General features: G+C 40.9%; 1 long non-coding RNA gene across 2 annotated transcripts; it reads left to right on the top strand.

Moving 5' to 3' along the window:
• The first annotated feature begins 1,279 nt into the window (after positions 1 to 1,279).
• Positions 1,280 to 21,390, top strand: LOC148114580 (uncharacterized). Of its 2 annotated transcripts, none has more exons than XR_015733058.1 (3): positions 1,280 to 1,422; positions 18,015 to 18,096; positions 21,294 to 21,390. It is a non-coding gene; the product is annotated as an uncharacterized LOC148114580 (long non-coding RNA). The 2 variants fall into 2 exon arrangements; XR_015733059.1 differs by lacking the exon at positions 21,294 to 21,390 and adding an exon at positions 19,562 to 19,735.
• The last annotated feature ends 1,695 nt before the right edge of the window (positions 21,391 to 23,085 follow it).

Here is a 23,085-nt window from a genome sequence, read left to right as displayed (position 1 = left end):
TAATAAACAATGGTTTACACATCCAAATCTAGGACTATAGCAACTATAATTCTGATAAGAAAAAAAAACCTATTTCTCATGAGGTAAGTTCTATTCCTGGGTCAGGAATAGTAACTTTTCTCCAATTTGGTATCTCAGATCTGGGATAATTCTTACATGATGAGAAAAGAAATATTTCATAACAGTCACAGTCTAGAGCTCTCATTCAGCCTGATTGTTTATTGTTTGTCCATTGTACATCTTTCTGAATATATGTGAAATGAATGGTCCACATTTGGTCTGATTTTACAATTGTTCTGAGAAACAGAAGTTTCTTTTTCAGAAGATATACTCAAGCCACAATGAAAAAACATCCTTAACATTGTTACATATATTACTTGAATTAGGATCAAACCTGTGATGACCCATGTATATTAAACAACAATGAATTATAGAGCAATCCTAGACTCAGAATTCCAGATGACCACTAGATGGTAGTAAAGCAGGGGTAAAATGCTACCAGTTCACACTGGTTCAGGTAAACCGGTAGCGGTGGTGGCGGGTGGTTCGGAGAACCGGTGGCAGTGGCAGCGCAAGGCTCCACGCACCTGCCCAGATGTTGTTACTTCCTGGTTTTAACCAGGAAGTAACCTGTTTTTTACCCTTTGCGCATGCACAGAGAGTCCAAAATCACACATGACGTGCGCATGCACTTTTGAACCAGTAGGGAAGGTAAGTAGATTTCACCCCTGTAATAAAGGGTATATAACACACCTCTTCTCTGCCATCTAGTTGTTGTCCAGGTTTTTTCAGTCCATATACAGTAGTCCTGCTTTTGAATTACTGATTGGCAGATACCAACAAAACTCTGCAGTTTATGAAACGAATCTTAATTCCATCAACTAAAACAGTCATGGTACAATTAACATATCACAACAACTACATTATTGGTAACAACAATTCCATTTCAACTAAGTTCAAGAAAACTACTACAAATAACAAAAAGAATTGGCACCATCACTGTGAAACAAGCTAGTAGAAATAATGGTTTCAGTTCTTATGCTCATCCGGAGGCGTGGAATGAGGTAAGCTTACATTAAAATGAGAATGAGCTTTCCTAATATTAGCTTCATTTTGCTGGGGTGGTTGATTTACGGCAGCTGGGCAAACTGGCTTAAAGCCAACATTGCAGGGCCAAAGGGAAAAACTTTGGCTGACTTCTCTTTCCATGGCTTGCTTCCCTGTCATCCCTGCTCACCTGATTCTGATCCATTTCCCTTTGTCTTGCACTTCAGCTGGGGGGGGGGGACTGGCTGCTGCCCAAAGGAGCGATTGTGATGGATGCCACTATATGCCCGCTTCAGCACTAACCAGGAGGCATGCTGGAAATCGCCACTCTCCTCCCAAGCAACAAGGGATGGTGCCGCAAGAATGTCCTTCAAGGTTAGTTGCTTCTCATTTTGGCTCCCTGAAATGAGAAACCTGCTGAAAGTTTGAGAAATCTGAAATAAGTTCCTAGGGCATTACAGTCTCTTATTACTGCTGTTTGTTTCTGAGACCAGAGGGATTATCTGAACCAGTGAACTGAGAAATTCTATCATTCTTGCAAAAATGGGTTGAAACAGAGGCTGTTTAAGACACAAGGGAGCAATTAGAATGACCTTGAAGGTCCAGGAAGCCTTGCTCTTTAGCAGAACTGGCTCTTCAATTAAGTTTGCCAAGGGAAGCTGGAGGAAGGGCTGGGAAGTCTCCAAGTAGCTACACAGGGTTCATCTGAAGACACCAGAACAATAAAAGTTCATTTTCTTCCTCTGAACAGTACAAGTCAGAAGCTTGTCTTTTTATGGCTTAAATAGGTGCCTGTGGTGTGTTTCATTACTGGGAAATGGCATGGGAATTAAAACGCATCTGGAGAAATGCAGAAGATTGGCCTTGTTGTTTGAGCTTCTTTAGAGGTCTGAGGGCCCCCTAGCTTATTTTACTGTTTGAGAGTAAGATAAGCTAGGGGTACATGACCTTCTGCCAGCTGAGGTGGCATTTGCCTTTTGAGTGACAAGTAAGTTGGACCAGAACAGTGACAAGGAGGTTCAATGAACCTTGAATGAAAGTCAAAGTTTAGTCTTGGGTTGAAAATTAAGAAAATTAAATAATGGTATTGATCTTCACATGTGATTTTTTTTCTTCAGTTACATTAAGAATTGTAGTCAAGCAGTACTATTTGGGAGAGCTGGGGGGGTTGCATAGAGGGTCTCAGACTTTGCTCTGTATGGAAGGAATAGCTGCTATGAATCTATAATGGTGGTGATAGTCAGATGCAATGAAGTTTTCTGTAGAGAAAGACTGAACAAATCACGCAAATTAAGCCTGAAAACGAAGAGAAGGTAAGGAGAAATTATAGGAACAGTAGCCTGATACATCTAGAGGTAATTCATTGGTGAGTCTAGTAGCCATTATTCTGGGCAGCAATTTTCAGGTGCTTATACTGTCTGCAACACACTCGTCACTGTTTCATGATGACAAATGAAAATGATCTTTTAACACTTCAGTTCTTATGTCACAGGTATTGCACTCTATGTCCCCACTTAACTAGTGCTATTCCAAATTATAGGGGACGCAATTCTGCCTGCTATATATCAAATGGTATCCCAATGTTTTGTGATCAGTGTTCTTTATGTGCTAGAAAGCTCCCCAAAGGATTAGCTTCTAGAGTGCGAGCTCTGAAGCATGATAACTCTTCTTTAACAAGAAGCGAAAAGAAAAATGAGCCATTATTTACCAGGGTGAGATATTAGGAAATTAGAACTGCAGTGTTTCAACAAATGTCTACTGGTAAAATTGTAGTGGTTGGACTTCCTTCTACCAAAACCATACATTCAAGTAGGACAGTCAAAGGATTTGTGACCTTGGAACTTTTTTTTATGGATGAGAGGAAAGATGATTGTTCCTCTGCCAGCGTCTTGGATCATTTGAGAGTCAAATAGCATAGCTTACCGTGTTCTTCAAGAGATATCAAGGAGAACAAGAGTCTCGAGCACTGTTAATTGCAAGGATACAAGGAAATTGGACAATTAGATAATATAAGTGAAAGTAATTTCTGATGCCTAAATAAATTCTATACGAATTGAAAGGGGAATGTATATCTTTTGCCATATCATTGCTTTTTTTAAAAAAAATCCTAAGTATACTATTAAAAACTAGTTGATCAACCCTATCTTTGTCTATTTAGAACAGGGGTCTCCAACCTTAGCAACTTTAAGACTTGTAGACTTCAACTCCCAGAGCTGGCTGAGGAACTCTGCAGTCCACAAGTCTTAAAGTTGCCAAGGTTGGAGACCCCTGATTTAGAATAAGTCTCATTCACATTTGCTGTGCTCACCTAACTTACTGGCTGGCAGGAAGTAACCTATCCATTTCCTTCTTGATACTAATGATCAGAAACTGAGCAATCTGTTCCATCCATTCAGCTGATCACATGACTATTAAGATTGCTTTTTTTTTTGTTTCTCAATGACCACTAGACACTCATGAATCTGTAGTAAAATTGTAAAAGCATTGGAAATAATTGCTTTGCATAGAGAAGCCAAAGAAAAAAGCGACTATATTCTTTGTTTGGGTTTTCAATAGGAACAAAGTAGTTACTGAAACATGAAAGCAGCCACATTCTTTGGAGAGCTCATACAGCTGTGTCAAAGGATGTCCCCTTTTGTCTGCATATGGTGAATGCATTCATGGCTTCTTTAATTCACTTGCAGTCCCACAGGAAGGACAGCTTCTGAAGCAAAAATGGGAGCCCTTCCGAAAGAGGCAGCTACTTTTATGCCTGAGTGGTGCTTTGCTTTCTATATAGGGTGCTACTTTTTCCAATGCTTCAGATGGCCCTAATCTGCTATAGAATGTTTGCAGAGAGAGAAATATATGTGTGAGTCTGACATGTCTGTCAGTTTACCTGTGTAAAAGTATTTACATCTTAAAGGTATAAGAGGTGGCTTTCCAATTCTCAAGCTGGCCAATAGTTAAAGAACAGAGTTGGAGGGCAGACCCTAATATCAATAATCCTTTATTACTGTTTATTGTTTTAATAATCCCTTTTTATCAGGGTGGAGTTGGGGGTGACTGAAGTTTACTCACTGGATGCCCTTCCTGATGCCTATGCAGAGTTCACAGCAGATATTTTCTCTTTGTGCCCTGATAAGAGAAACATCTGTTGCTGCCTAGGATTGAACTCTCAACCTTCCAAATGGAAGGAAAGCATCTTCACCTCTAGGCCACCATGCCTCTCCTGTTTTGGTGAATTTAATAGTCATTATTCTGGGAAGCAATTGATAAATCGCTGTTTATCCAATGAAATGATAAAATTGTGCGGTGTTTTATAAGCAAACTAGTCTAATTTTATGCTTGAGGCAGGAAATCTAGTGCTAGAATATTCTGTAGTGTAGTAGTACAGGTAGCCCTTGACTTATGATAGGTCACTTACTGACCACTTGAAGTTATGATGGACTTCATCAAGGGTACTTATGACCCAGCTCTAAAGTTATGATGACCTCATGACTGCAGGTCAGGTGCTCAGCAACTGACCCACTTTTACAATCAATTGGAGCATCCCATGGTCATGTGACTGCATTTTACAAGTTTTTACCCAAAACTAGCATTTACTAGAGCCGCAGTGGTTGGATAGAATGCAGTACTGCAGGTTACTTCTGCTGCCTGCTGGCTGCCTGCAATTTGGCAGATCGAATCTCACCAGGCTGAAGGTTGACTCTGCCTTACATTCTTCTGAGGTTGGTAAAATGAGAACCCAGATTGTTGGGTGGCAATAGGCTGATTCTGTAAACCACTTAGAGAGGGCTGTAAAAACACTATGAAGCAGTATATAAATCTAAGTGCTATTGCTATTGCTACTTCTGGATTTTGGGCAAACTGGCCTATGGTGAAGAATTAGATCACTTTAGGAACACAGCATTTGCTTAACAACAACCACAAAGAAGTGCTTCAATGATCCACTAAAAAGATGCAGATTACTCATTGTCTGCAAGCAATATAAATCCTTCCATTCCCCACTATCCTGTCAGAGCTGAAGAAGCTTCTTGGATGAGAAGCAAAAGGTCTTTAAAAGAAAAAAACAAGGAAGTCCAGTTGCCTCTTGAAAAAGCACCTTTGGGATAACCGTGACCTGGATGAGTGAGAATCAGTACAGACCTTTAGCTATACAATTTGGGATAAACACCCTTTGAATGGTGTGGGACTAGGAATGGATTTCCATTCTAGGAATGGATTTCCAGAGGAAAAATTGCAGACTACATGAACCAGCAGCACTACTGAGGGCACAGATAAACCTCCATGTGCTTCAATGACCTACTAAAAGGATGCAGCTTACCCGTTGTCTGCAAGAAATATAAATCCTTCCATTCCTCGCTGTCCTGTCAGAGCTGAAGAAGTTTCTTGGATGAGAAGCAAAAAGTCTTCAAAAGAAAAAACAAGAAAGTCCGGTTGTCTCCTGAAAAAAGCACCTTTGGGACACCACAAAGAAGGTTGTAAATCTGCCTGTAATGGGAAGCTCCATTATAGTTGTAAGTCAAGGACTATCTAGCCCCATGATGGCGAACCTATGGCACGCGTGCCACAGGTGGCACACAGAGCCATATCGGTGGGCACGCGAGCTCAGCTCCAGCATGCCAACCAGCTGATTTTGGGCCTTCCGGGCCCACTGGAAGTCAGGAAACAGGCTGTTTCTGTCCTCCAGAGGGCCTCTGGGGGTGGGTGGGAAAGGCCGTTTTCGCCTTCCCCAGACTCCTAGAAAGGCTCTCGAGCCTGGGGAGAGCAAAAAACAGGCCTACCGGGCCCACCGGGCCATCACATACCAAAAGCGGGGGAGCTCGGGGGTCACACGCGCATGTGCGGGGGGTGGAGTGCATAGAATTATGGGTGTGGCATGCGTGCATGCGACCCCCCCTGCACTCCCCCCGCTTTTGGCACCCAATGGCAAAAAGGTTAGCCATCATTGATCTAGCCTATCTTCTATTCAATCCAGCAGAGATAGGGAAGCTGTTTGGCATTCCTTACTTTCTGCATATGGTATGTAAATATATAGATAACAGCCGGTAGGGTGAATGATTTTTTAGATACAGCAAGTTGGCCAGGCCATGTACCAAATCCATTTTTATAGCTGCTAAAATGCAGGCAAATTCACAACTGCACAACTGTACCACCTTATTTTATGCATGAGCCAATCATCTGGTTCTTCTTTTTTTCCTGACTGTGTTTTGAAATGTATTTATCCTGGTTGCTGATTTAGCCCTTATTCTGGATTCGCGCTATTCATTGTATTAGGAACTAATCATATAGCTTGGATTTGCACACCAGAGTATTTTTTAAAAAATGAAAGTTAAAGCTAACCAAGCTTAAATGTGCAAGTGAACATTGTATGAAGATGGCCTCTGTATCTGATTACCCCTCTTAAAACTACCCTCACCCTTATGTATTGCAACTTGCATTTTTGGAATTCATTCTTCAGCCACCTGGCTGTGGAAGGTGGGAATTGCAAACGCCACACACATTTAAAGAGTATCAGGTTGGAGAAGGATCAACAGATACGATCATGTGGAGAAGGAGGGCACTGTGAATTGGGGTATCTTGGCTGCAAAGATGGGCCTATTGTTTCATGGCATAGCAAAAAGAGCTAAGGTGGCGCATAGGTTAGAGTCAGTGGTGGGATTCAGCCAGTTCGCACCACTTCGGGAGAACTGGTTGTTAACTTTCTGAACAGTTTGGCAAACTGGTTGTTGGAAGAAATCATCAGGGCAGAGAACCGGTTGTTAAATTACTTGAATCCCACCACTGGTTAAAGTGCAGTACTGCAGGCTACTTCAGCTGACTGCTAGCTGCAGTTCAGCAGTTCAAATCTCACCGGCTCAAGGTTGACTCAGCCTTCCATCCTTCTGAGGTGGGTAAAATGAGGACCCAGATTGTTGGGGGTAATATGCTGACTCTGTAAACCGCTTAGAGAGGGCTGTAAAAACACTGTGAAGCGGTATATAAGTCTAAGTGCTATGGCTATTGCTATTCTGAGGGAGACTGTTCTTGCCTGGAGTTGCCTAATACTACTTTTAAAAAGCCATTTAATCTCTTGACATTATTACATCTTACACTAATGAATTCCATAAGTAAATTAAATGCTGTGGTTAGAAAGATACCCTTTTGCTTGTTTTGAATTTGATGCCAATCTATTCGACAGAATTACCCTAAAATTGTGCATAAGCTTACCAAGAGGAGGGGGTGAGGAGTTCAAATCTCTCTGATTCCATTGCATGTAATTTGTGAAATCTTTATAATGCAAATTTGTCCTCCCCCCCCCCAAGAACAGCATATGTTTAAGCTGATTCTATTGCAGTCTAGCCAGTGGTATCAATGAAACAATCCTCTATCCATCTCCCAGGAGCTCTGTGAAGAGCAAGGCAAAATCATTCGGTTAATGTGTATATACTAACATGGGCCATCCTTCCCTACAAACTGTGAATAATCTGCCACTGGTTTCATACATATTGTCAATAATCTTACTCTGGTTTCATGCATGGAGGGATTCTCTGCCCATCCAATTGAACTTTCTAATCCTATGAAATCTTCCATGCCAAATGAATTATTCTGTGGTACTTTGTGCCATATGTGTAGAAAATGGCTGGGTTATTGGATGAGATGCCCCTGGATGCCAGGTTTTTGGTAGTTGCCTCAAGGAAACAAAATATTTCTTCCAGGTAAATGCTCACTGTCTTCCTTAACAAGATAGGCTTATAAGAATTTCAGCAACTTAAATTATTTCCAGCTTTTAACCAATTTATCTTTAATATGATAGGATGGAGACTTTTTGAGTTTCTTATAGCTTTTCTGTGAATCAGTGAGGGATTGGTTATGTTCATTGAAAATAGAAAAGGTTCAAATGACTCTTTAGAAAGTTGTCTAATGAATTCCTGTCAGTCGAGGAACTGAGCATTAAATCCAACCAGCCATCCTGTCCTAACTTGTTGATTGAATGCGAGATCTTTTCTGAACATGATTTGTGACCCAGCCACATTGTACTTCACATGCTAAACTAGGCTAAAATGGGATTGGGTAGTTGGTGGTTCAGTGTATTGTGGGGATCCAGTCATTTTTCCTCTCCTGCCTTTTGTGAATCAGGTCATCATGCTTGTCTATACAATTTGTATTTGTGGACATGGCTTTAGAACTGAACCTCTTATAATCAAGAGCTATATGTCATCTCCTAAACTGCAGATTACTTGCTAAAAATCTACACTATTTGTAGTCTGTTTGTGAGAAGTACAAATATCAAGATGACTGCTTCTGAAGGCATTTGTGAATTAGATGCCCTTTGTTGCAGTCTCACAATTATGTCTAGGTATACTTGTGATTAAGGTAATGGTAACTGTTCCCCTCGCACATATGTGCTAGTTGTTCCTGGCTCTAGGGGGCAGTCCTCATCTCTGTTTCAAAGCGGAAAAGCCAGCGCTGTTCGAAGACATCTCCGTGGTCATGTGGCCGGCATGACTAAACACCAAAGGCGCAAGGAACGCTGTTACCTTCCCATCAAAGGTGGTCCCTATTTTTCTACTTGCATTTTTTACGTGTTTTCGAACTGCTAGGTTGGCAGAAGCTGGGACAAGTAACGGGAGCTCACCCCGTTACGTGGCACTAGGGATTTGAACTGTTGACCTGCCGACCTTTTGACTGACAAGCTCAAAATAGTCTTAAGCCACTGAGCCACCGTGTCCCTATACTTGTGATTAGTATTAGGGAATTTCTTTGCATAAAATATAATGGGGCAGTTTAATCCCCAAGTTTCCAAATTGCCCTTACCTGGTCTGAGACAATAGAGAATGAAAACATTGTTCTTAAAAACTGCAGTCTTCATGAATGAATTAGTATTATCTGCTGACCTAATTTACAGAACATTAATATGAAGATTGTAAACAGAAAAAAGTTTATAGGTTTTACCCATAGAAGACATATATCATAAAACTAAATAGGTCAGAGCCTGAATGAATGACAATTATAGGTATGTCCACTTGAGTTCCATGGAAGGAGAAAAAGAAGATTAGAAACGAACCTCCCCCTACTCCCCCATTCACAAACAAGCTCTGTGCCACACACCAGCTTTCTGTCCTCACTCTGGAGAAACTTGTTTCTTCTGTAATGATTGTATTTCTGCCACCTTCATTTTTGACATCCGTCTAGTCCTGTCACAAAGAGACAAATAGCTTTCAAGGGATGTGCTTGTAATTATAGAGGATAATAGGTAAAACAAAAGACACATGTACAGAATGGAGAAGATCTGGTGCAAGGGGATCACAAGCTCAACACATCTCAATAGTGTAGTATAGTTGCAAAGAAGACCAACAATGTCTTGAAAAGCACAGAATCTGGATTATCCTGCTCTACTCTGCCTTCGCCAGGCCTTGCTTGGATTTAGATCTGCACAACCCAGTTTAACGTGATAGCTCTTTTCAAATATCTAAAGGGCTGACACTTTGTAGAGGTTTTGGACTAATTCTCACTTTTCTAGAGAATAAGGCTAGACTTAATAGAATGAAACTTCAAGGGTGGAGATGCAGTTTTGATGTTAGAAAAAAATTTCTAGTCACTAAGAGCTGTCAATCAGAAGAGCTGAGGTGGTGCAGTGGTTAGGCTGCAGTACTGCAGCTACTTCAGCTGACTGCTAGTTCAGCAGATCAGCGGATCAAATCTCACCAGGCTGAAGGTTGACTCAGCCTTCCATCCTTCCGAGGTGGGTAAAATGAGGACCCAGATTGTTGGGGGCAATATGCTGTTTAGTATACTGTCTTTGGTGTAAACCGCCCAGAGTCCTCAGAGAGTGAGCGGCATAGAAATATGAATAATAAATAATAAATAAGTAAATAAATCAGTGGAATTGACTACCATGTAGAATGTTTTCCCCCCTTCACTAGAGGATTTCCAACAGAGGCTGGATAGTCATCCATAGGGAATAATGTAGCGAAACCTGCAATGTGCAGATGACTGGGCCAGTGATGACCTCTGAGGTCCTTTTAAACTCTATGGTTCTGTGAATTGGCTGAGTTTCAAGTGCATAAAGAGAAGTAGAAAAATGGATACATAAGAAATCCATGGCATCCGGCCCGGAGAATTAACATTTCATGGAAATGCAAGGCTGACAGTGTGCCTTCCCAATCTCAGGGCCAGGGTTTCTGCAGTCCATGGTCAAGAAAGTCAAGATGGTGGCTGTGACAACACAATTGAAGTACTATCTGATTTTATGTGTGACACACACAGGTGATATAGACACACCAAAATGGCGCTTCAATCTCACCCTCACAGCTGCCATCTTGCTGTTCTTGGCTATATCCTACTGACATCTTTGCTCAAGTGGGTCACTATTTTTATTTTCTTCAGGATGTACAAGACAATTGGGAGTATAGGAATCGTGTGATGTGTTTCCTTTGCCAAAGAACCTCTGAAATCTTGCTGCTTGCACTGCCTAATCAGATGCTACTCCTGGCTCTTGATGATTCTAAACATTTTTATATAAATGCCTATTATATTGGAATGTTTTACATTAGTTGTGCTCCCCCCCTTCTCACAGAAGGATATTCAAACCAAATACTGCAGTAGATTTAAGAAGAAAATAATTTTTTTTTCAAGGGATCCATTCTTGGGCATGTTTTCTTTTACAGTGAAGCATGGGTATAGTTTCCATCTGTTGGGCTGACTCCAACAGCTCTATGGATAGCCTGAAAGCAGCTCCTTAATCAAAGGGCAGTGAGCAGCTGTCACTCTGCTGCACCAGCATCTGTCAGATGCAATGATCATCTATCATTAGGTACAGTTGGAATAAAGGGATTGTAATACTATATGATAAAATGGGAAATGTGTTGGTTCTGCTTAGAATTTATGCTGCTGAAAAGAAGGTATTAGTATGAGACGCTGTTCTGTTCTTCTGGCATTACCTCTTAATACCTCCCTAATACTCATTATAGTATGGAGCACCCACATAGCCAACCAGAAATGTCCTCCAATCAGTTAGCTGTCAGTATTCATAGATCAAGATTCGTGATTAGAAGAGATGCAACGCTGTCCATGTGGCAAGCTGCCTTAGAGGAGGGCTCAGCTCGCTCACGTGCAGTGACCCCTGGCACGGGATGATGAAGCTAAAACCAACAATTTCAGAAATAAAAGCGGCTGATGGGAGGTCACTGTACATGACCAGAATTCAAGCAGCCTCTTTATTGTAAATTTGAACAACCTGAGTTCTCCATCTGTAATGGTTTGCTGAAAGGACTCCTGGAATCAGTTTTGGGAAGGTGCTATGGGTAGCTCCTCTGAGGCCATTGGATCCAAGAGCCTCATGTCATTTACTGCCGTTTTTAAGAATTTTGCAATATGGGCAGGCATCATCCTAATGCAATGGTGAAATCCATTTTTTTTTACTACTGGTTCTGTGGGCATGGCTTGGTGGGCGTGGTGTGGCTTGGTGGGCATGGCAGGGGAAGGATACTACAAAATCCCCATTCCCACCCTATTCCAGGGGAAGGATATTGCAAAATCTCCATTCCCTCCCACTCCTGAGGCCAGCCAGAGGTGGTATTTGCTGGTTCTCCAAACTGCTCAAAATTTCCACTACCAGTTCTCCTGTCAGAACCTGCTGGATTTCACCCCTGCCCTAATGGTCTGAGGAGAGATCTATGGGCAAAAATGGGGTAAGGCTGGTTGTGAAACATGAAAATAGTTAAGCAGCATATAAGCACCTGCAAAAGAATCTTTTCTAAAGTCAAAGAGGAAGCACAGAGGTCTTCAAAGAGAGGCTGGATGGATCATTTATCAGATGCTCCAGTGCAATGTTTCTCAACCTCAGCAACTGGCTGGGGGATTCTGGGAACTGAGGTCTACCTGTTTTAAAGATGTTGAGGTTGAGAAACACTGCTCTAATGGATCTTGCACTGAGCAGGGAAAGCAGCTCAATTGAGCCTTTTGTTCCTTTCCAACTGTATAATTTGGTGATCTTTGTGTGGATTTCAGATTTTGAATTAGTTGGAAAACTCGTTCACCCTTTTTCTTGAAATCCACATCTGGTTTTCAAGCACCTTTAAAAACAAAAGTGTTGGTTTTAGTTCCATATTATTGTGCTGTTTCTACAGCTGTTTCCATAGAAGAAACTCTAGGGTTTCCTTTTCTAAATTGTCGCACAGTCTGAATGTAGCTGTGACAATTAACCTTATTTAAGCTTTAGTAAATGAAAAGCCCAGAAATAATTGTCTGAATTACATATCGTGCAGATTTTTTTTTATAATGGACACTGATAGTCCATTTTTTTTTCCAATACATTTACTCAGGTAATATGAACTCACTGATAATTGAGGTGAGGACTGATTTCTGTTCTTTGCAGCAACTTTATGCAAACCCTATATTTCCCAAAGGATGCATAAAATGGGGAGGAAGAACTGGCTTGCGGGTCTAAAGTTGGTCTGTAGAATCTCAAGCAAGGCTCCACCCTTCCATCAATTGCAGTTTAAACCAAACGAAACCTGTGCAATAGTACTTCTGCATTTCCCAGAATTTCACACTGATCCTTGAGGGAGACTTATAAAAGGGGGTGGAGGGAATCCAGTGTAAATTCAATAGGTACATCCTCCATTTAAACTGTGTAAAATAAAAATTAACCCTCAAACTAAGGTGATCTTCCCCAGTATGCCTTCTGATGTTTTGATTCTCAGCCAGCATGCATGTCCAATACAATTGGTAGGCATCAGGTTGGAGAAAATTAGTTTAAGGATATTTAGGAATACAAGGAATAGTACAATAATACATTCAGGGATATCAATTAAGAGTAGCCATTTACTCATCATAGACCAAGGACAAAAGAATATGCAGGTTTGTGTGCCATTTGTATGTACAGATGCAAATACAGCAATTGCTGTGATTTAAATAGTTGTACATCTCATCACAATGAAGGAAAGTGTGATCAGATGGCCTATGTGCTAATATGGATTTCTGTCCATAGTGGGTTTTGAAAAGCATCTTTGAGGCCCCAGGATGGTTAAACCGGATGGTTTTGCAAGGAGAAAATAGCAATAGCACTAAGACTTACATACTGCTTCACGGTGCTTTTTCAGTCCTCTCTAAATGGTTTACAGAATCAGTATATTGTCTCCAACAATTTGGGTTCTCATTTTACCCACCTCGGAAGGATGGAAGGCTGAATCAACCTTGAGACTCAAACTGCCAAATTGCTGGCAGCCGGCAGTCAACAGAAGTAGCCTGCGGTACTGCACTCTAACCACTGCGCCACCATGCTAACTTCAATAAAGTAGCTTCAGATACGGGGATGCTCTTCATTAATTAGAACATGTAGCCATCCTGAGCTCAGTTATGAATAGTGTTTGCTTGGGAGAACATTGCATGAATTTTCAGGGTGAAACAATTATCGTTTTTCAATAAAAAATATACTGCAATTTATACAGTTTTTCTGGTCTCAGAACTTTTGTATCAAACTTAGAGGAGGGAGGGAACAGAAAGAAGTTATTAATTCAAATGATTAGCATGATTATTTATTAAACATTTTATTCCTTTCAATTAAACTGCCTAGGACTGCATACAACAAGGTAAGCAAAACTGTGAATAACTATAAGGCAAGGAATATGACAGCAAAAGAGCAGATAAGTACATATCATAATCAAAATACATAGGAGTTTAAAACATAAAGCACAGTTCACAATTGAAAATGAAAAGGCCATGGGGGAATCAGGAAGCAAATGTGTTGTAAATATGATTATCATGTTTGAGCAGCAAAATACTGAATATCTATGTTCTACCCTCTCATGTAGTATAGAAAAAAAATAAAAAAATTCTTTCTACAGGGTTCTCCATCTTCTTGTCCAAGGAACTAATAAATTCAATGGTCATATCCTGCCAACTGGTGTTTTAGAGTTTGGAGTAGTAGTATATTAAACAAGAAAAAAGGATTCTGAGCAACTCTGCCTAGCCTGGGTTTGAGGTATATGGGGAGGCACTTCCACGGCTATTTCCCAGAGTTATTATTTATTTAAAATATTTATACGGCTGTCTATCTTACAACCATAACATAAAATAATATTGCACAAAGTATAAAAAACAAGGCACAATAAAACCAGAAAAAACTGGTGCCACAACCAAGCTCTCCTCAGCCTAACCCAGGGGTCGGCAACCTTAAACACTCAAAGAGCCACAAAGGTCCTAACCAGAAGCTCCCCATTCAATTCTGGAGCCGACCGGAAGTCCGGTTTCCCTACCATAGAGTCTCCTCCTAGCGCGGCGTCCTTTTTCCTCTACCTGTCCTAACCGAAAGTCTTATCAATTGTGGAGCTGACCGGTGACAGGGAGTTGCAGAAGGGGGATGAAAGAGCCACATGAGGCTCCAGAGCCATGAGTTGCTGATCCCTGGCCTAGCCCAATGCTTGGGGTAACTTTCTGAAAGGTTATAAGAGTTGGTATTCCCCATGGCAGGGGCTGGAGTAGAAAAGGTAAACTTCCTATGTCTCACAATATGGCAATGTTTAAGGGAAGGGACCTGGAGTGTGTCTATTACTTCATCTGATTACTAAAGCTCAGTGCCTGATAAACATCACCATCTGGGTCCTCCCTGATAATTTCTGGCTCCCTTTGAAAGCCATCCAAATTGGCTGCCATTACCACATGGACTGGCAGGAAGGTCCAGAATTTGTCCACCCATTGCATGAAAAAGTTTGTCTTTGGTCAGTCCTGATGGTCTCTGGATTTGGTTTCAATGGATGACCTCCCATTTGTATAATGTGAGAGAAAGTGGGGGAAATCCCTTTGACCTGCATGGTATATAAAATATGTGTGTGTGTGTGTGTGTGTGTGTGTGTGTGTGTATGTGTGTGTGTGTGTTTGTATACACCAGTGTTTCCCAAACTTGGGAACTTTAAGAAGTGTGGACTTCAATTCCCAGAATTCCCCATCCAGCATGGCTGGTTGTGGGATTTTGGGAATTGAAGTCCATACATCTTGAAGTTCCCAAGTTTGGGAAACATTGGTATACACAGACACATACAAGCCAGTTCAGAGTAATGGTTAAGTCATCTAACTAGAAACCAAGAGGCTGCAAATACTAGACACATCTTAGTCACGAAGATAGTCACTCTCTCTCAGCCCTAGGAAGAAGACAGTAGCAAACCAGGATTGACTTGAAGGCATCAGAAAACAAAGTACATTTTAGATAAAGAGAGATCTAGGAAGCAATAAGCTTCCTATTACAGTGCAATAAGCCTGCCTCCTTTCCAGAATGTTATGGAGGGCTCCAGATGACGATGATCAAAGTGTTGTCGGTCTGGCCTTTTTGAGCTGTTGAATCCATTTCCCCCACTAAGGATAAAATAGGCCCCTGTGAAAGGACACAACAGAGTAGCAGCATAATTTTTAGCGGGTACAGACAGGACAATTTGCAATTCAGACACAATAGGAAAAGTTGTCCTGTGGGACGCATGAATGGCATGGCAGAAATAACCCTCCTTTGTTGTGTGCCACAGCATTTGTTCCAGTAACAGAGTTTTGTGCTGCCCTGAGCAACTTCTTCCTTTCTTTCAAGGTTCCTCTGAGCTTCTAAAGCAGAGAGGCTCCCTGGAACACAGAGAGACTCCTTCTGCGAAGGTCTGCATTCTTCTTAATGATTACAACAGTTTTGCAATTCAAAAGAGCAACACAGTTTTATATTTTAAAAATAGCAAGGGAGAGGTGCTTGAAGCAGATTGGTGGAGGGGGCGAGGAAGAGTAAGATAGATCCCAGAGTTGCTGTAGTCCAGTCCAGTTGGAAGCGACCAACTGCAAATACAGCAGTTGCCATAATTTAAAGGGTGGTTCAGAGGGGCACTCTTAAAATGGATAAGAGTAAGAGCAGTGAGATTTCTATCCAGATTGAGAAGATGACGGGAACTAAAGGTGATTTTAGGCATGTTGCAGAAGCACGGCAAATCACTGGCTGTCTGCTTCAGCTGCCTCCTTTTTCAAAAACAAAAATGGAATAGAAAACGGGGTGAGAATACTGGCTTCAAATGGTGCTGAGAAGGAACATGTCGGGACCATGAGTGTTCAGGAACCTAAGAGTCCAGCAATGTCTGTTTGGCTCAGAGGTGGGTTTCAGCAGGTTCTGACCAGTTCTGGAGAACCGGTAGCAAAAATTTTGAGTAGTTTGGAGAACCGGTAGTAAAAATTCTTACTGGCCCTGCCCCCGTCTATTCTCTGCCTCCCGAGTCCCAGCTGATCGGGAGAAAATGGAGATTTTGCAGTAAGCTTCCCCTGGATTGAGGAGGTAATGGAGATTTTACAGTATCCTTCCCCAGCCACACCCACCAAGCCACACTCACCAAGCCATGCCATGCCACGTCCACCAAGCCACGCCCACAGAACCAGTAGTAAAAAAATTTGAAACCCACTGCTGGTTTGGCTGTATCATGCCATTCTGTAGACGGTGCTTAGTGAGAAGTGTCCAGGGGAAGCTCTGCTTGTATGGCATTTATATTTTAATTGTCCTGTGAAACCTCACAGTGGTCTTTCACCTAGTTTTATCTCCACTGAAACCGGGTGAAGCAGGGGTGGGTTCTACTTACCTTTACTACTGGTTCACACCAGGATCGCTCGCGCACACGCAGATTGCCGATGATGACATCCGGGGCGGTGGGTGGGGCCTCCCACCAGTTTTACTACCAGTTCTTGCAAACCGGTCCGAACCGAGGACAACCCACCACTGCTGTGAAGTAAGTTGAGCTGAGAGATACTAACTAAGCTCAAGTGAGTCTTGGTGAGCATTGTGGTCAATGGGATTTGAGTCTGGCTTTGCTCAGCCCAAGGCCAACATTATCGCTACATATTAGATTAGGCTTAGTTAGACTCCTGATGTGTGGATAGCAAATGGGAATTTTGATTTTTAGTTTCCAGGTAAAGATCAAGCATTATCAATACTAGGACCTTTTGTCTGGAGAGACCCAAGGGCCACCTTATGAGATGCATAGCAGTAACACTAATAAGCTCGTTCCCTCTTGACATTCTTTTTAAGGTATTTTGAAGGTTGTTTCACAGCTTAAGGGTTTAAATTTGTCTGTTTACTTTGTAACTGATCAGAAAAGAAATGAAATTGTCATGCTAATATATTTTAATTGACCCATTAGAATTGCTAAATAAAATAAATTTTCACAGGCAGATGCATCTAGCGAAGCGTGAACTTTCATTTCTCATTTTTGGTTAGCACAAAGCAAATTATTATTATTATTATTTGTGTCTTCCAAGAAGATTTAAATTACAACTTATTGCCCGACACCCATCCCTTCCTTTCCATTTGCTTCTACTCCATGTTCCCACGTTCTAAGCATATGCTGGAAATGGAGGGGGATCAGGGTACCCTTTAGTGCAGGAGTAAGAAAACTGTAGCCTAGAGCTGCGATTGGACTCCAACTCTCGTGATATTCATTCTTATTAACTATTTGATACATTTATATCCAGTCTTTTCTCCAGGAGCTTAAGGTGGCAGACACAGAACTCCCTGCTCCAAATTTTCTCCCCAATAGCAACCTTGTTGTCCTTGTGAGGTAGGTTGAGCTGTGAGAGTGGGTAGCCCAGAGTCACTCAGTGAACTTCCAGGCTAAGGCTGGAGTTGAACTTGGCTTTCCCCAGTCCAAATCCAACCCCTTGATTGCTAACTACACCTCACTGAACTCTCAATTGCTTAGTTATTAATATCCTGGCTGTTCGAGGTTGCTGAAGAATGAATTCCATGACTCAATGGAAGACCATAAGTTACTGTCTGAGGTTTTCTTTTGGAGGGAAAAAATTAAGAACATTAAAAATTAAGGGGAAAAAAATCTGCACAACAGAACAAAAAATCTGTCTAGTCCAGCCTTCTTCAGTTTATGTCCACCACACATTACTGATCCCATCATACCAAGCCAGAATGGAAAGCATCTGGGGAAGAATGCTTTAGATTCCAATTCCATTTTGCATTGATTACCATGTCTCTCTCATAGTACACAGATCACTTCAAGATTCGAAGAAGTCCTCTCTGCTGAATTTTTTGGTGAGAGCCACTGTGGGCAGGACCACATGCAGGTAATGATGAATTGTGAGCAGAATAGTTTAATTCTGGGCAAAAGAGTTGAACACACCCACACCTCACCAATTTCCAAACAACAACAACAACAACAAAAGTTAGGCTTAAATTGGCTTTCCAGCTATTGAACAGTGGTTCGCCATCTAATTTCACTGGAAAACTAATGCCACATTTTGGCAACCAATGTGCCAAATTGTAGCAATAAGAATCTCATTGGTGAAATCAGAGAAAGCTTGGATGTGTGTGTGTGTGTGTGTCACAAAATAGCAATCCACTTTCAGGCAAAGAAGAGAAAATGTGGTATATGAAAATAACCCTCAGAACCACAGTAAGAATATTAAAAAAAAGGAAGGCAAGTAGAAAATGTGGCTGAAAGCCGAAGTACAAAGGTGAAGATAGAAACCCAAGTGCAAGCCTTTCAAGAACCAGGCTTGTCCACAGGAAGAGAATTCCTCAACGTGAAGTCTTTCTCTCCCAAGAATCCTGTCTGTAACCACTTGGCACTACCAAAGACATTCAAGTGCTACTAGGGAGAGAACATAAAATTATAAAGACTGACTCTGGAGCAACAAAGGTAGCACCACAGCTATTTAAACCTTCAGGCTACACTGACCTTGGGAGGAGTTATATATTTGAGTGGCAATTAGATGGTAATGTAATAGTAGGTATGTGCTGCATGAATATTTTTATTGGGACCATCACAGCACATAAGGAGAGCAGTTTAACTCTCCCCAGCTCTGTCTAAAAAATTCTTCCTCTAGGTCTTAGGTATTGCATTAAGTACAGGTCTTTGCTAAATGTTAAGAGTTGAATGTGACAACCTGGCAAATGTCTTTCCATTTTAATATGCTGATTCGTCACCTTAATAAATATTTGATTTGACCATTTTGATTTCAGTGAGAAAGAGGATGCCTACTACTGTATGTTAATATTATGCTGGTGTTGCAAACTCTGGGTGACCACTAGATGGCAGTAAAGAGATGCAGAAAACTCAATTTTTTCTCTGCCATCTAAGGGTGACCCAGGGCTTTGCAGCCAGGACTGGTAATGATAGTTGTGCAGCTATTAATGTTGTCACAGAAGAGTCTGTCTTTTCAGTATTTCTTTATGCGTGAAAACTCGTTAAATAATTCCTTATTATTTCAACAAATTTACAACTAGAAAGTTGCTCCCTCTTTTCCTTGGTTTACATATTCAAGAGGAGAACGCTCGGAGGAACCAATTTGAGAAATAAGGGTCAGTGGAAACCATGGTTCTCATAGCTAACTTCACAGGTGCTTATGTAGCATTTCCCTTGTTAACATATCCACCACTTTACAGCTGTAGAAAAGGGTAGCACTGTTGATTGACAAACTAAGGCAAAATACACTTTAGTAATAGATCGCCAATCCATGTTGACAATATTTTAAAAACCTGCACACGTGTCTTATTTACTTAGAAGAACATTTGTTTTTGAAATCCTAGCTTCATCTTAAAAAGAAGAGCTCTGATAGACCATGAACTCAGTACCAAGATGTAAGATTTTGTGCAAATTCATTTTTGCAGCATTTTTACTTGCATGACTTTCATCGTTCTGGAAATAACACCTTGGAGTTTTCATTGCAGCTGGTAAATAAAATGATGGCTTCTTACAAGCAATTATTTCACCTTTCATGTGGATGTCATATGATGCACACTTTGGAATAGAATAGTATAGTTCTATAAAAAGCCAAATGTTTTCTCAGAGAAAATAACATTGCCATTACATCCTTATAAAGGCTTACATAAAGATTGGATGATGGACTTTATGATTGGCAGATATGCGTAGCAAGCTTCTCCATTCACATAGTAATTTTTTGGAACTCTATTCCAAATTGCAGCTATCAGGCTAGAAAAAGTTGATTAATTAAAACAAAATTTAAAAGCAAAGATTGTTCAGAGATAGCCAAAGTCATGGAAAGTTAAAAACCATTCTGTTGGCTTCATATATTGAATCAGGTCTCACCTGAACATACAGACAGCAGAATGGCCAGTTATTTAACTATTGTTCATATGTATTACTGTACATTTCTTTGGACCTTTGTCCAGGTTAATATATTGTGTTAGAATTTTTTGTTTCAGTATTAACAAAAGCAGGTTGCTTCTACCCTTGTTATTTAACTGCTTTTCCATTCTGAAATGTTGATGCTTGCTGGTGTTATTGCAAATCATTACTCTCCATAACCTGTAATTTACTGTAATTTGAGGAAGTCCTTGTTAGGAAATGGTTATTTGTCTAACTAGTTGGTCAGGCAATATATAAACCAACAATGTATGTTTGCAGTCAGAAAGGTATTTTATTGCTTTAAGCTTTAATTGACTAAGCTCTGTAGCCAATGTACTTAAGGGAAGTCAGGAACATGGCTTGTGTGGATACTACACCATTTTTACCTGCTTATATGCTGTAACTCTCTACCTGATCTCTCTGCATGATCATTGTTTGATCATAGCTACATGTTGCTTTCTACTATTTATTGAATGTTTTATATTGAACTTGTTCCTGTTTTGAAACTCAAGAAGAACTGTTTTATTGTGTATGACTACAACTGGTAAGAAGACTTTGTACTTGAAATATCCCTGGATTGATCTTTTACCTCTCGTCTTATCTGTGTATGATTTGGATTGTTTTTGGACTTTGCTTTACTTTTTCTAAAAGTAAATGACTACCACAACACAGTGTGTTTGTTTGTTAACTGTGATTGTTCACAACCACTCCCAGTCGCTTTTCACGCGTTTACTCAAAGGGGACTCTGCTCAATAACCCACAACATTGGTTATGAGCCAAGAATATCCTTAACAATCCTCACCTCTGATTTTAGCACACCATGTTGAGACTGCACAAGTGTAAGTCCAGGGCATTAGAAAAAAGACATAGAAGGCCTGTCTTATTTTGTGGTCAGTAGTGAGCAGATTGCTGGATACTTCTATAAATAATCTTATTTTTTTTCTAGAAACCTTGCACGTAAACAAGTAGCTTGAGGTCTCACCTTTGCTTCAATAGCAGTTGGGATATATCTCTCTATTCTTATATTATGCTGCTAGCATTCCTGATGCTTTTAGAAGTCAGAAGTAAACACTACATAAGAAACTATGGAGCAATACCTTTATCATGACTTAAATGTGCATGTGCTGAATCCTATTAAAAGTGTTATTTGATTGACATGTGTTTTTCTCATAGAAAAAAGTTGCTTGTAATGTTCACAATTGGTGCAGAAGCAAAGGCTCGCCTAGTACAAACGGTGGGATACCTTTTGACATTTGGCATGCCTCAACAGAGTGAGCATTAAATTGCTTCATCACATTCTCTACTGCAGTGTTTCTCAACTTCACTCATGTTAAAATGGGCTTGTTGTCCCAGAATTCCCCAGCCAGCATACCCTGAGACCTGAGATCCATATATGTTAAAGTGACTAAGGTGAAAAAACACAGTTGGGTTCAATGCCTTTCTTCACATCACAGAACCATACAAAGAGTTATCTGACACTGACTCTTCTATTTTTAAAAATTAGTACACTCTCAGTCTGGATAAATACCAGAATCTGTCAATAATTTACCTGTTGCACATAGGAGTGAATGCTGCTCAAAATGATAAATTGTCTAGATTTTGTCTCCTCTGGTTAGATGCCATATATTCACCCGAGCCTGGTGGCGCAATGGACTAAGTGCCGTTAAAGTAGCACTTAGTTGCCAGCTGCCTGCAATTACTGCAAGTTCACATCTCACCAGGCTCAAGGTTGACTCAGCCTTCCATCCTTTCGAGGTAGGTAAAATGAGGACCCGGATTGTGGGGGCAATAAGCTGACTTTGTATAAAAAAGAACACCGCCTAGGGGTGGCCGAAAGCCCTACTAAGCAGGTATATACAAAAGTATGAAGGCTATTGCTTAACCCATTGTAAGCCGCCCTGAGTCTCCGGAGAAGGGCGGCATATAAATCGAACTAATAAATAAATAAATAAATAAATTTAATTTATATTCTGTTCCAATCAATAGTTGTCATTGACTGATATAGTAAGTATAATCACCCTGGGCTGCTGGTAGTTGGGAAGAATAAAAAATTAAATAAATGACAACATTACATTATCCACAGTATAGTTAAAAACAATAAATAATAACTGTTTAACAACTCCTGTATTTTAACTCCTGATGGAAACACACACAAACAATTGAAAAATAGAGAAGGGGTAAAATGAAGGCACCATGCTTAAATTACAAGAATATCCTCTGAAATAGCTTTGTTCTCAGTATTTTCCCAAAACAAGCAGTGAGGACTCAAATAGCAGCTCCCTTTGGGAACGGGAGCCCTTTCCCCTTGTCCTCACTTGAATACGATTACATTTGTTAAAGGAAAAGAGAACATTTCCTCCACTGTGAGTCCATTCTTAAGCTGTAAATGCCAACTTTTTAAGAAAGCACAAAATGTTCAGCTCCTCTCTCAAGCTTTCCCCTGAATGCATCTGAAAAGGTCTGTCTGGGGTTTTGTTTGTAAATGAGATTTTAGCATTTTGGAGAAGCGTTTTAACTTTGCAATGTTTGGGTTTATCAATGTTTTATGCCTTTTATGGGAACTGCCTTGGACGGTGTTGCCCTTTTATGACAGTCTCTTCTGAGTCAGAGGCTGAGAGACAGGCCAGACGGACTGTGAGCCTGAGGTGCTGGCAGGCGCACAGACACCTGAGGCAGCTCAAGAAGCAATGAGACTGAGCAGGTGGGGGATGACTCAGAGGGGTCAGATTCTGGCAGGGTGCCTCACCCAAGAACAAGCCAACAGCTATGGAGGGCAGAGCAGAAGCAGTCAGCTTTTCTCCTTGAGAAAAAAATAGCTTCTGACTGAAGCTATGCTCGTAACTGGGGCTGCACATGAGCACCATCTAGCCCTCTGCCCATCCATTCTAAACAACTGAATAACAGAATAAGAGCAAAATAACAGAGTTGGAAGGGACTTTGGAGGTCTTCTAGTCCAATTCCCTGC

Source organism: Pantherophis guttatus, chromosome 3, assembly GCF_059756535.1.
Source record: "Pantherophis guttatus breed Tessera chromosome 3, ASM5975653v1, whole genome shotgun sequence".
Taxonomy (NCBI): domain Eukaryota; kingdom Metazoa; phylum Chordata; class Lepidosauria; order Squamata; family Colubridae; genus Pantherophis; species Pantherophis guttatus.
Note: the sequence above shows the minus strand (reverse complement) of the source record. Positions and strands in the feature narration are given on the sequence as shown.